The sequence below is a fragment of the Chaetodon auriga genome, chromosome 1 (genome assembly GCF_051107435.1).
Source record: "Chaetodon auriga isolate fChaAug3 chromosome 1, fChaAug3.hap1, whole genome shotgun sequence".
NCBI classification, from domain to species: domain Eukaryota; kingdom Metazoa; phylum Chordata; class Actinopteri; order Chaetodontiformes; family Chaetodontidae; genus Chaetodon; species Chaetodon auriga.
In genome coordinates this window covers 24,509,450-24,520,885 of record NC_135074.1, presented here as the reverse complement: position 1 = coordinate 24,520,885, position 11,436 = coordinate 24,509,450, and the positions used below count along the sequence as shown (strand labels likewise).

At 43.1% G+C, this 11,436-nt stretch overlaps 1 protein-coding gene across 11 annotated transcripts in view; it reads left to right on the top strand.

Annotated features, from left to right (window-relative positions):
• The first annotated feature begins 1,741 nt into the window (after positions 1-1,741).
• The window catches only part of baz2ba (bromodomain adjacent to zinc finger domain, 2Ba), a 66,585-nt gene continuing 56,890 nt past the window's right edge, over positions 1,742-11,436 (top strand). For all 11 annotated transcript variants that reach the window (XM_076730855.1, XM_076730846.1, XM_076730827.1 and 8 more), the window contains exon 1: positions 1,742-1,955. The gene's annotated coding sequence lies outside the window, so the exon portion shown is untranslated. The remainder of the gene's footprint in view (positions 1,956-11,436) is intronic.

Here is an 11,436-nt window from a genome sequence, read left to right as displayed (position 1 = left end):
GAACATGGAGAGCGAGCTTATAAAATGGCTTTAACTGCACGCCACAAGCTGAATAAGGGCTTCTGCGTCCATCCTCCAAAACTCGGGTGATCATGAATGTTTTATCAGACCCCCACCCCACTGCCACCTTTTCTTTTTTTCCTCTCTCTCTGTCTTTTTACACATGAAAATGACTGATTTATGAGTAACATCTTTGCAATTCTTGCAATAACATCAAAAAACGTTCGGGTGACACTTTCGGATGACATAACTGCAGAGAGAGAGAGAGAGAGAGAGAGAGAGAGAGAGAGAGAGAGAGAGGGAGAGAGAGAGAGAAATAGGAAACATTTATAGTCATTTATAATGTTTATGAAGCATTAATATGAATGTGCCTGTAAACCAACACTCCATCAAGCTGCTAACAATGAGTTCATTGTTTGTATGTGATTTATGAGGTGTCTATAAACTAACAGTGAACAGTTTGTTAATCCACTATAATACCTGTTAAAATGGATACAACCAGGGGTGATGGGACATGTCGCGAGACACACCAGTTGGCTCTGGCTCTGTGACCCATCCTCATCCTCATCAGGGTGGGGCATATAAGAACAGTTGCCCACTCCATCTGCAAAAACTCCCCACCACCCCTCCACCCCCTTGTTGTTTTCCAGTTGAATGAAATAATCTTCCCCCGTCTGGAAACCCAGTCTGGGTCAGAGGGCCTGCGTTCAGCCTGTTGCTTATTGTGTGTTCAGAGGAGGAGGTAAAGCATACAATTAGGCACAGATGGCTGTCTTTGCCAGGCAATGTATTGATCCTATCCCTAGGAAGATCTGTCCCATTTCTGTTTTTGTTTGGCGGATGCCTTCTCATTTAGAGCCTGTGTGAAACCCATTTGTATTTGTTTGATCATGTATCATCTTCTGAGGGATCATCATTTGGTCAGTTAATAATGAGACACACAAGGAATTTAAGTGACTCGGTATTGAGAGGGATAGATCCTAAAGGGAAATTTAAGATCTGTTTTGTAACTCATCAAATGCATATTAATGATAATAATTAACATATTGAGGAAAAAATGATACATCAATTGATAGAAAATGAATCAACAATTATTTTCACGATTGTTTAATCGTCATTTAACAAGCAAAAATGCCACATATTCACAGTTCCAGGTAATGAATGCAACTTTATTCATAAATTCCATAAAGAAAATCAAGTGCTGTTGTCTAAAATACGAAAAGGATTGGACACATTTCCCTTCCTCTGCAAGCTGCAAAATCTTTGCACGCAGGTATCATTTGATGCATTTCAGCTAAATCCACCAAAAAAAAATATAAATATAAATAAAAATAAAACCATAATCGGCATTATAGAAATTGATACAACTGATCAAAGTTAGATGAAAGTTGTGGCTTTTACATGAGAAAGGATCAATGTGTTCTTTTTTTTTTTTTTTTTTTTTTTTTTTATTAACGCAGCCTATTTGTTTATCATGTTACTTGTTTACACTAGCGGCCGATAATCGCCATAGGTCCGTGCGGTTCATGGTGCTACTAACAACAACATCAATAAAGTTACCGCCGCATCTTCCGCCAGCTCCGTGAAGCTAATGACAATGTCGCATTTAAAGTAATAACGTTCAATAACTGCATGCCTCCTTCACTCCAGCCGCTGCACAAATAATAAGTTTTCTTTGTGTGGCAGTAGTGAGCTGACGTCAGGTCGGTTCCTTGAAGTGGAGCTGAATAAACCTTGAGAAGAGTCTCCTTCAATCTGCTGTTAGTAACTAACACACACACTCACACACCGAGACTCAATTACTGCCCAATTCCCTTCTTTATCACTCGTCCCCGACCTCTTTCATAAGCAAAACCGACCAAGGAAAAAAAGAGGCGAGAAGAAGAGCGAGCCGAAGTGTTAGTTGAACTAAAAACCCACGCTGGAAATAAGTAAAGTGTCGAAACTAAAAAAAGGTAAGTGTTTTATTTCACTGACGCTGTTTTGCCCACATCACAGAAGAAGCGACGAGCTGCGTGGAGCTGGCTCCGTTTCGACTTTCTTAGCTGTTTTTTCTCCTCTCCAGCTTGTGTAAACTGCTTTACGGATAGTTTCTTGTTTTCCGTTAATTCATTCAGTTTGTGTATTCCGTGGCGGTACGTTTGGTCATATCCGTAAAGTTTTTTCTCTTTAATTTAAGTGTTTTTTCCCCCCTCTCTTCTGAGTGCTGACCTGATAGTGGGAATCGTCTTTGTGTCCCTCTCTTCGTTTTCTCTCTCGCACCGGGGCTGTTGTATTTGATAACTTATCTCATCGTTGACAAATTAAACTTTTTAACGCTTAATGGCGTCGTCTGCTTTGCTTTTATCGACCGTGTAAATGTGCGGTGGTCGGGTTTTTTGGGTGCGTATTTCGTGCTGGATGTCGGAACCGTCAACGTAAAGAGGAGGGGGGGACTGCGAGGCTCTGGACTGCCGTTGGTCCTCGCTGCCCGTCCCTTAAAAATCCATCCAGTTTAATAGGCCCTCGACGCGAAAATAAAACAATTAGCGACAAATACATAAATATCCCTTCGCTTCGGATTAACTTTGACGTCTAATATTCATTTCTTTTCGCCATAGCGGCTCGGAGTTTGAGCTTTTTGTCGTGTTGCTCGTCATACCGCCGGCCAGCCTGCCGGGGAGCTGCTGCCGCGGCCGCTTCCTCAAACCGAGCGGCGTGCAGGCAAGCTAGCAGCCGCTTGGCCGAGTTGTTGAAATTTATCCCTTTGTGTATATTACAATATCCTCCATTTTTTCTGCCCCTTCCAAAACAACAAGCCACTCGCCATCTTGGTTATTTTAAATTCGTCCCCCCTCGAAGCACCCCTGCCTTTCCCCCCCCTCTCTCTCTCTCCCTCTCCCTCACAAACACACACACACACACAGGCTACTTTAAAAGGAAATGGATCCACGTTTTTTTTTTTTTTTTCGCAAGTTTTTACCAAAGTTTTTAGACTTGTTAGGGAAAAAAGACACCGAGAATCGCGTCCTGTTGGTGGTTTTAGGAGGAAAATGAATGTGGTTATTGAAGCTTATTTGGGACAGTTTGTGTTTGCGGACGAGACGTTTGCTTTAAAAAACAAATATAAAGTGACGTCGTGTTGTCGGGATGGTGGGTTTTTTTTTTTTTTTGGTTTTTTTTTAGAGAGACAGGTGGACATGGCGGTGTGTCGCTCCAGCCTCAGAGTATTTGTGCTATTTTTAACCTAATGTCTTGTTAAATGTGATTTCTAAGTCGACACAGCGCTGCTATATGTTTATCTTTGCAACTGAGCATGAATGAATGAAGGGACGGAGGAAGGAAGGAAGGAAGGAAGGAGGAGGGAGGGAAGGAAGAAAGGAAGGAAGGATATTAATTACCAAGAATCCTATTAAAGGAAGAACAGTCAAAATGCAACATAACTGGATGTCACTGCTAAATGGTAGTGATTAGACATCCTTTGAATTACAAAGGTGTTTGAAATAATTGCGATAATTATGTGTAAAGAAAGGTGTTTGTTGGTAAATCAGTGCATCGTTGTTTACACAAACTTGATGTATGATTGATAGATTTGCCAGATTGGCAAGCGTAAGACGTGCACACTGTCACACACATCTCTCCTCATCATTGCACGCACACACACAGTTTGAATCACCCCTGACTGAGCTATAATACTGGTTTGCAACAGTTTAGACAGGAGACTCTTTGCAGAAATAAACGGTGACCTTATTTCTGTCATCCATCTTACAAAAGGTGTTATTTTAGCCCGTGCGTTTGCTCCGTCCCCCCAGAGTTCAAACTTGGCTCTCACTTTCTTCCCCCATGTCCTGTAAAGCAGCTTGAGAGAGAGAGGAGGGGAAAAGAAAACAAACTGAACAAATGCTTTGAATTGGAAAATCTGATCATTTCACCTCCCACCTCTTTTGTTTGCCCGTTTATTGCTGCAAAGCTGGAGTGCAGAGGAGCAGATGTTTAGCCAAACATGAAGGCGCGGTGCCTCTGTCCTTATGGGGATGGCTCTCCCTCCTCTCACTGCTGATGCATCGACATGACAGCTGCTTGATTTCATGGAGCTGCTAAGAAGCCATTAGTGGTATCAGTGAATTGAGACGGAACAGTGTCTCTCAGTTTTCCGCCGCTATTACAACTGCCTATTGTTAGCGTCATTTTGTGCGGATTTGTTTGAATATATGTGTGTGTGTGTGTGTGTGTGTGTGCGTGTGTGCGTGTGTGCGCAAGGGCTGCAGCTGAACATACAAACCAACAAGAAGTACTAATATATTTGTGCAGTGTGTTCTCCCATAATTTGAGAGAGAGAGAGAGCAAGAGCAAAAGTGAAAAAAGGGGAACAAATCTGTCAGAGTTTGTTTGCCATGTTGGTTTGAAATGAAAGCACACTGTGCTACCTCAAGCACACTCAAATCAGAGATGTCTCTCCTTGCCAGGCCAAGAAAAAAAAAAAAAATCAACTCTCGGCTGGAGTTTTATTCTCTCTCTCTCTCTCTCTCTCTCTCTCTCTCTCTCTCTCTCTGTCTGCTTCTTTCTCTTTCTCTCAAATTGGAACTGTTGTTTTTGAGGAGATAAAGGAGGACTTCCGCTTGACTTGAACATTCAGGAATTAAGGATAGACATAGTTAAGCCCTATTTGCATGCCTACCAAAGTCACAGCAAACGGTTGCTATTGACTAAGCTGATTAGGTGAAATTAGGTTCACGAGCTCTGTGTCTGGGGGTGCTGAATCTGACAGAACTTGGACAGCTTTTGAGAAGACAATCCCATGTGCACACATGGCTGTATTCTCTATAATCCTTTACTATTGAATATGGGGCTATCTTTTTTTTTTTTTTTGGAAGAAATGCATAGTTTCTGTTCTTTTGAAAATGAGGTGAAGTGGGATTTATGAGGTGTGCATGATATATATCGATCAAGTCGTCGCTTGACGCTTGCTTGAAAATACGCTATAGCATCGCTTCATATTGGGAGTGATATCAAAATGATGGTGAGTGTATCAGGCATGTGGATGATACATCTGCTACCAAGTGCACTTTAATTTTCTTCTCCTATATCACACTTCCCGTTAAATGTGACAACCACTAGCCTGTTTTGAAATGACAAGCCACTTCTCTTCTGTGTCTCAAGAAACTTTAGTGATGATTGAGCAGAGCTCAGCTTCGCATGTTGACATCATCTAATGCTTGTTTTCACTTGTGGCAATCGTGTGACAGTCAGTCTGCAAGGGTTCACCTGCTGGAACGTGTCCTCATCCCCTTCACTGATTGCAGAAACCTTAAAACTATAGTGCTCTGTGTTAAATCATGGCTGAATCAAGCGTGATTAAAGGACCAGTGTGTAGGATTTAGTGGCATCTGGCATTGAGGTCGCACACTGCAACCAACTGAATACCCCTCGTCTCACCCACCCCCTCCAAATGTGTATGAAAATCTATGGCGGCCTCTAAAAACACGAAAGGTGCTCCTTAGACCCAGTGTTTGGTTTGTCTGTTCTGGGCTACTGTAGAAACATGACGGTGCAATATTGTGGACTCTGTGGAAGAGGACCCGCTCCCTATGTAGATATAAAGGGCTCATTTTAAGCTAATGAATTTGTATTTTCAGGTGATTATACACTAATGAAATTATCTTTATGAATATTATATCCTGACAATAGATTCCTGTAAATCCTAAACACTGGACCTTTAAACCTATCACTGATTTTATGACTTTAACCTGGGCTACAATATTGCATTTTATATATGACAAGATATATCATAATGCAGATGATGTGTGCTTTAGGCAAGATGGCAGAAGACTAAACTGATTATAATAAACTAAGATGCTTTTCTATGGTCTGTATAAACACTTTGTAAACCCAAATATTTCACTGCACTGATGCCAGTGTTTTAAATTTAGACAGAGATGAATTAGACCTGCAAACAATCCATTGATAATAATGGCCATCTGGGAGCCCTGTCAAATCTCTGCATGTTAGCGCTGACACAGAGCTGTGAAATTTAGAGAGGAAGTAGAGGTCTGCTCTGTGTTAACCAAATGATTCAAGAACTAATGTTAGACAGAGTCCTGATATTTCCTCAGCCCTCCCCACCCATTTACATATGAATGTGCATGCACGCACGCAGAAAACAATCGGGACAAATGAAATAATGCACCGAGAAACTTCAGTTTAAACAGATGTTTTTGAAGTAGACATTAATCCTATAAGGGCTAATGGTCTTTTGAGAAGAAGTCCTGTTTTAGCAAAAGCCCTAAAAGCTTCTAGACATTAGATTGATAATGCGTCTTATTGTTACAGATCAAATCGGTGCTGCTGTGTGTCTGCCTTGCTGCTGTTTTGTGCAGGCCCATGCAGGCAGCTCGCTTATTGATACGTGTTTACGCGGCCTCGCAGGTTAATGTTCTCTCAGCTGGAAAGTTGGTTAGCTCTCAGATGATCTACCTAACCTTATGTTACCTTGCTATTTTGGTAACACTGCATGTTCACTGCATGTCCTGATAATCATCAGGGTACACAAATAATTGTCTAAAGTGCATGCTCAGTGACAGCCACTGTTAGTGTCAGCCTCGTCCAATATTCCTGCCATCTGACCATAAACGTCTGCCTATGTCTGTGTAACGAGAAATGCGACTAAATTTCGAAAACTAACCTAATGAGATGGGGCACACATACCTCCTGTTGTAGAAACAAATGAACGGTCTAAACTGGTAATTAAGACTGAACAAGTCAACACTCAGTTTAGCTTCCTCTACATTTCTGTGTGGATTACATATGGTGGATTAATTACCAAACAATAAGCAGTGTAAAGTGCAAGTGGGTCACCCCAGGTTGACTTTCAGGAGACAGAAGACAGAGCAGCCAAATTTGGGAGGGAAAGGCGATAAGCTGCTTCTTTGCTGTTCGTCCCCTGGGCCTCTATTTATCATTCAATGTGAGAATTTCCTTGATGAAAGTCAAGGTTGTTTGTGCATGCTCTGTCTCGTTGGGATGCCTGTTTTTCCACCAGCAAGGTGAAAAGGTTGATTTTCCCCTCCAAAGAGATGTCTTGTTTGGAAAGTCCAGGCTAGTTTCTTTTAATGAAGTCTCAAAAGGTCCTGATGATTTTTCCACTTCAGGGCTGTTTTTGTTTTGTACATTAGTGAGGAGGTGAAAATACAGATGTATTCTTGTTTTGTGGAACCGTTGAACAGTATGCGTACAAGTCCTCATAATTCACTGTTTGTCTCCACATATTCATGCGGTAAAGACACAGCAAAGGAGGTTATCACTTTACATGAGCTGAAAGCATCCATTAAATGTTGTCTTTATAAACGTTAGAGTGATAAGAAGCACAAAAAGCCCACCAACACTATGAATGCATTTCTTTTCGTCAAAAGAAATCACATCAGTGTTATTTGGCTTCATGAAACGGAGACATTCAGGGTCTCTTAACATTAGCTGAACTGGGCTGGATTGAAAACATGATGTTGGAGGATTTTGTTTTCCTAAGAAAACAAAACAAGACGCTTCCTGTCATTCTCCCCCACCTGTCTGTCTCGTCGAGGTGCCCATCATTTTGTTTCAGCAGGAACATGATTATGGAAATAGTGATGAGGTCTGGAAAACCTGCTATTTAGTTTGATGTTTACCACACCTTGACATTCTCAATCTGTAGCAGGGGGCCTGTATTTACACTTTTCTCTAGAATTCACCCATGCTGGCTGTGCTCAGATGGGAAAGGAAAAAGAAATAGGAAGACGGTTTCGGATGTGGGAATGGGAATGATATTGGTTTCTCTATTGGTGTGCCTCCTGGGTCACTGGGGTTCTTGATGATACTATAGAATGGCTTGTAGCAGGCAGGGGAGCTGAGAGCCTTGGTGGGTGTTAAGATGCACGTAGACACACATCCGCGCACACGCACTTGCTGTCAGAACACAGGCATTTACGCATAGGGACAGGACACACACACACATACACACGCACACACAAATGCATGAGATTGCGCCTCGACAGCCCCCATTTATTGATCTTCTTCAGCATTTAAAATCTGGTCACTGCTGCCACAAAGGCTTTTTATTTTAGCTGCGCTGGCAAAGCCTGCTCCAAGCTAAGCCAGAATTTTAAATATTTAACTCCTACAGAACGCCATGAGAAATGACAAGGATAGAAAAAAACAAACAGGAAAGCAGTTTTGAGCTGTGCAATGGCTATATGCGTATTTGTTCTGAACCATGTTTTATGTAAGCCACACTGGTACAATCAGCTCTCAATGTGTCGGCTGTGTAAGCGCCACAGTTCGGAGTCAAAATCTGCATATACAGCACCCTTTCCTTCAAGTTTTTTTATTTTTTTTTATGAGGAATTCAAGGGCGTCCTTTATTTCTCTCCAGAAAAAGTTACAGCTCTGAATTTTACTTAACTGAATGCTGACCTACATGGCCTTACCTTGTTAGCAGTGCAGTCTGAAATGCTAGCAGTCATTGGATTAGTCATTACTGGACCTGGGACAAGCTGCTGTTTTTAGCATTTTAAGGTTAAAAATGGATACTCATGTGTAGAGAGGTGACTCAACGATGTCTAATCCACTGAAGCTCTATAGCACGTAGTCTTCCAGTCATTACCATCTCTGTCTCTGAGTGTGGCGTGTGTCTCTCTGTTCTCACTGGACACAAAACAAGGTATTGAAAAATGAATTTCCCCTTTTTCTTCATAGGAAATTGTCAGAGTGTTCAGTTAGTCCCAGGTGGCGTAGAGGAAATGATCTGACTAGCTGTGTTCACGCTACATTTCGAAATAATTTGTCTTGAAAAGGTCAAAGCACGTTTAAGTGATTTCAAAACGCTTCCACATTGTAGTGAAAATGTACGTTGCATTAGCATCACTTATTAAAAAACACCACCAGGCAGCCAGAGCTCAAGGCTTCCTCGTCCAGTTGAACCTGCTGCTGTTGTTGTTTTTCTCTTGTCCGGCTTGCCTAGCCCCGCTCAGTCTGTGGCATTGTCCCGCTTTCCCCCTCTCCGTCTGTCTGTCTCTCTCTCCCTCATTCTGTCTGCCTCTCTCTCTCGCTTGTGCTCTCTCTTTCTGAACGATGACACTGAGAGACAGCTGTAACGTGAGACGCCTCTCGATCCTGGCAGGGGCTTGGAAAGCCGAGGCAGAAGGGAGGGAGAGGGCCTTTATCTGAGACTGGGGGCGCTGACCTCCCTCATTCCCCTTCTCTTTTTCTCCTTTCTCTCCTTTGCTCTGCGTCTGCTAGCATATCTTATCCTCCCCCCACTGACAGAAGCCAAGACTGCGCTCTTAAATAAAAAAGTGTCCCCATAGCAAAAACCTGATGAATGAGATAGTGTGTGTCGTTGCTGTTGACAACATTTCGAGCTGCATGTTGCTATTAAAGTCCAAGCATGTCCCCGTCTTTTGTCTCAGTTAGACGGATGCAACTTATGCTGTCAATGGTTTACAGAATAGAGTGAGTGATATTTGAGTGACGCACTGTACAATATGTTTGTGATCTGTAAGGGGACACTTTTTGTTTTGTGTGCGCATGCGCGTGTGTGCTTGGATGTAGATGGAAACATCCACACACACCCTGGACTCTAGGCTATGGCTGCTAAATCCTCTGTGAGAGCTCCCGTGTGTAATCCAAACATTTAGAGCTAATTTAAGCATGCAGGCAGGAGCAGCATCCTTTAGGAAACAACAGCTCTCTCTCTCTCTCTCTCTCTCTCTCTCTCTCTCTCTCTTGATCTCTCCATCCTCCACTCTGTGTGTGTGTGTGTGTGTGTGTGTGTGTGTACTGCGTATGTGTTTGCGTGTGCATGTCTCGTTGTCGCTGGAGGGAAATGAAAGCACTCAATCACTCACCTGTCAGAGTACTTCAAATTCTGTCCATAACACACACACACACGCGCACACACACACACACACACACACACACACACACACACACGGACGCAGACACATATGTGCATACGCACTTACCCCCGAGGGTTTGACAGGACTGGCCCTTTATTGACTCCCTTGATCAAGGAGACAGCAGATCCATTTAATAGAAGCTCCACACACACACAGGGATTGAAATCAAAGTGGAGTCACATCTGCTCTCCACACAACTCCACTGTAGCCTTTTCCTCTCATACAGCAGAGCTGGTAGTCATTTAAAACTGTGGCTGTATTGGGTGTTGAATTAAATTCTGAAAGCTGATACTAATAGCCGTCCTAGTGTTGTTCCTTGCGGGGTATGCCAACAGTTTCCTTGCCATAGTTGCAATATGATTACACCAAAACAGCTCTGATTCACCTCTTCGCCACATCTTTTGTTGTTGTATGGAGGGTAATCATGTCACGATACGAGCCCGGCCTGAGCTATAGGCATGTTCTGTTGGCCGTGGCCCCTGCGCTCCCCAGTTGGCCGTGTTTTGTGCTGAGTGTTTTGGAAGGCCAGTTAGCCAAGAGGGTGCTGGGAGGAGATGTGACAGCTGTGTTGGTCACGGCTACTCTGACCTTCACACGTCATCTTGATGGATCATCAAGGCTGTAACGATACACTGGACCTGTTGTGTTGGCCCGTGCTAGCCCGATTATCCACTGGTGATGATCTGGTCACATACTGTACTGATGTCATTGTTCCAAATGCAACCGTGGACAGTCCCCAGCAATGCCAGGTTGAGTGCGCATCTGAATGAGATTTATGTTGCAAAGAAAGTCGAGAAAAGGAAGTGGATTGGTTAATGCAGCAACGGGCTCTCTGCCATTAAGAGTTATCATGGCAACACAAAAACATGCGTATGTACACAGACAAAGAGACAGACGCACACAATGCAAGCTGGTGTTTCATATATATTCTGCCTCTCACAAATGCATCGCACTAATGTTCTGAGCTTTTCGCCAGTCTCAAAGCGCTTTACTTTGCGTGTCTGTGTGTGTGTGTGTGTGGTGTAACCTGTTCCCTTGAGATGGCACTTGCTCCATCAAGTCAAGGAAGAAACCATTTAGTGGGATGACAAACACACACATACGTTCACACACGTACACAGCACCGGGAGGCTGGGAGGATTTGAATTGCACTTAGACAAACGTTTCTCACACAAGTTCTTTATTCCTCCGCTCGCTCCTTCCTTTGCCCTGAACATACACTCACTCACATACAAAGGTACTTGCACAGAGATTCCATTTTGTCAGCTTTCAGCCCCAGATCATGTAACAATAAAAGATGCTGCCCTGCAGTTAAACACTGCCAGTAAATCACAGGGCAAAGAAAGCTGGGAGAAGCACTTATTTTTAAGCAGCATGAGAGACCATACTGGGGGTGGGGGTTGAGACAGATAGGGTAAGAGAGAGAGAGAGAGAGAGGAAGAGAGAGCTTCTTTGTGCACTGTGTACTGGCATTGTGTGTGATGAAGAGATGAATCACTGCTATTTAGGGATTGGTTTCCTGCAACTG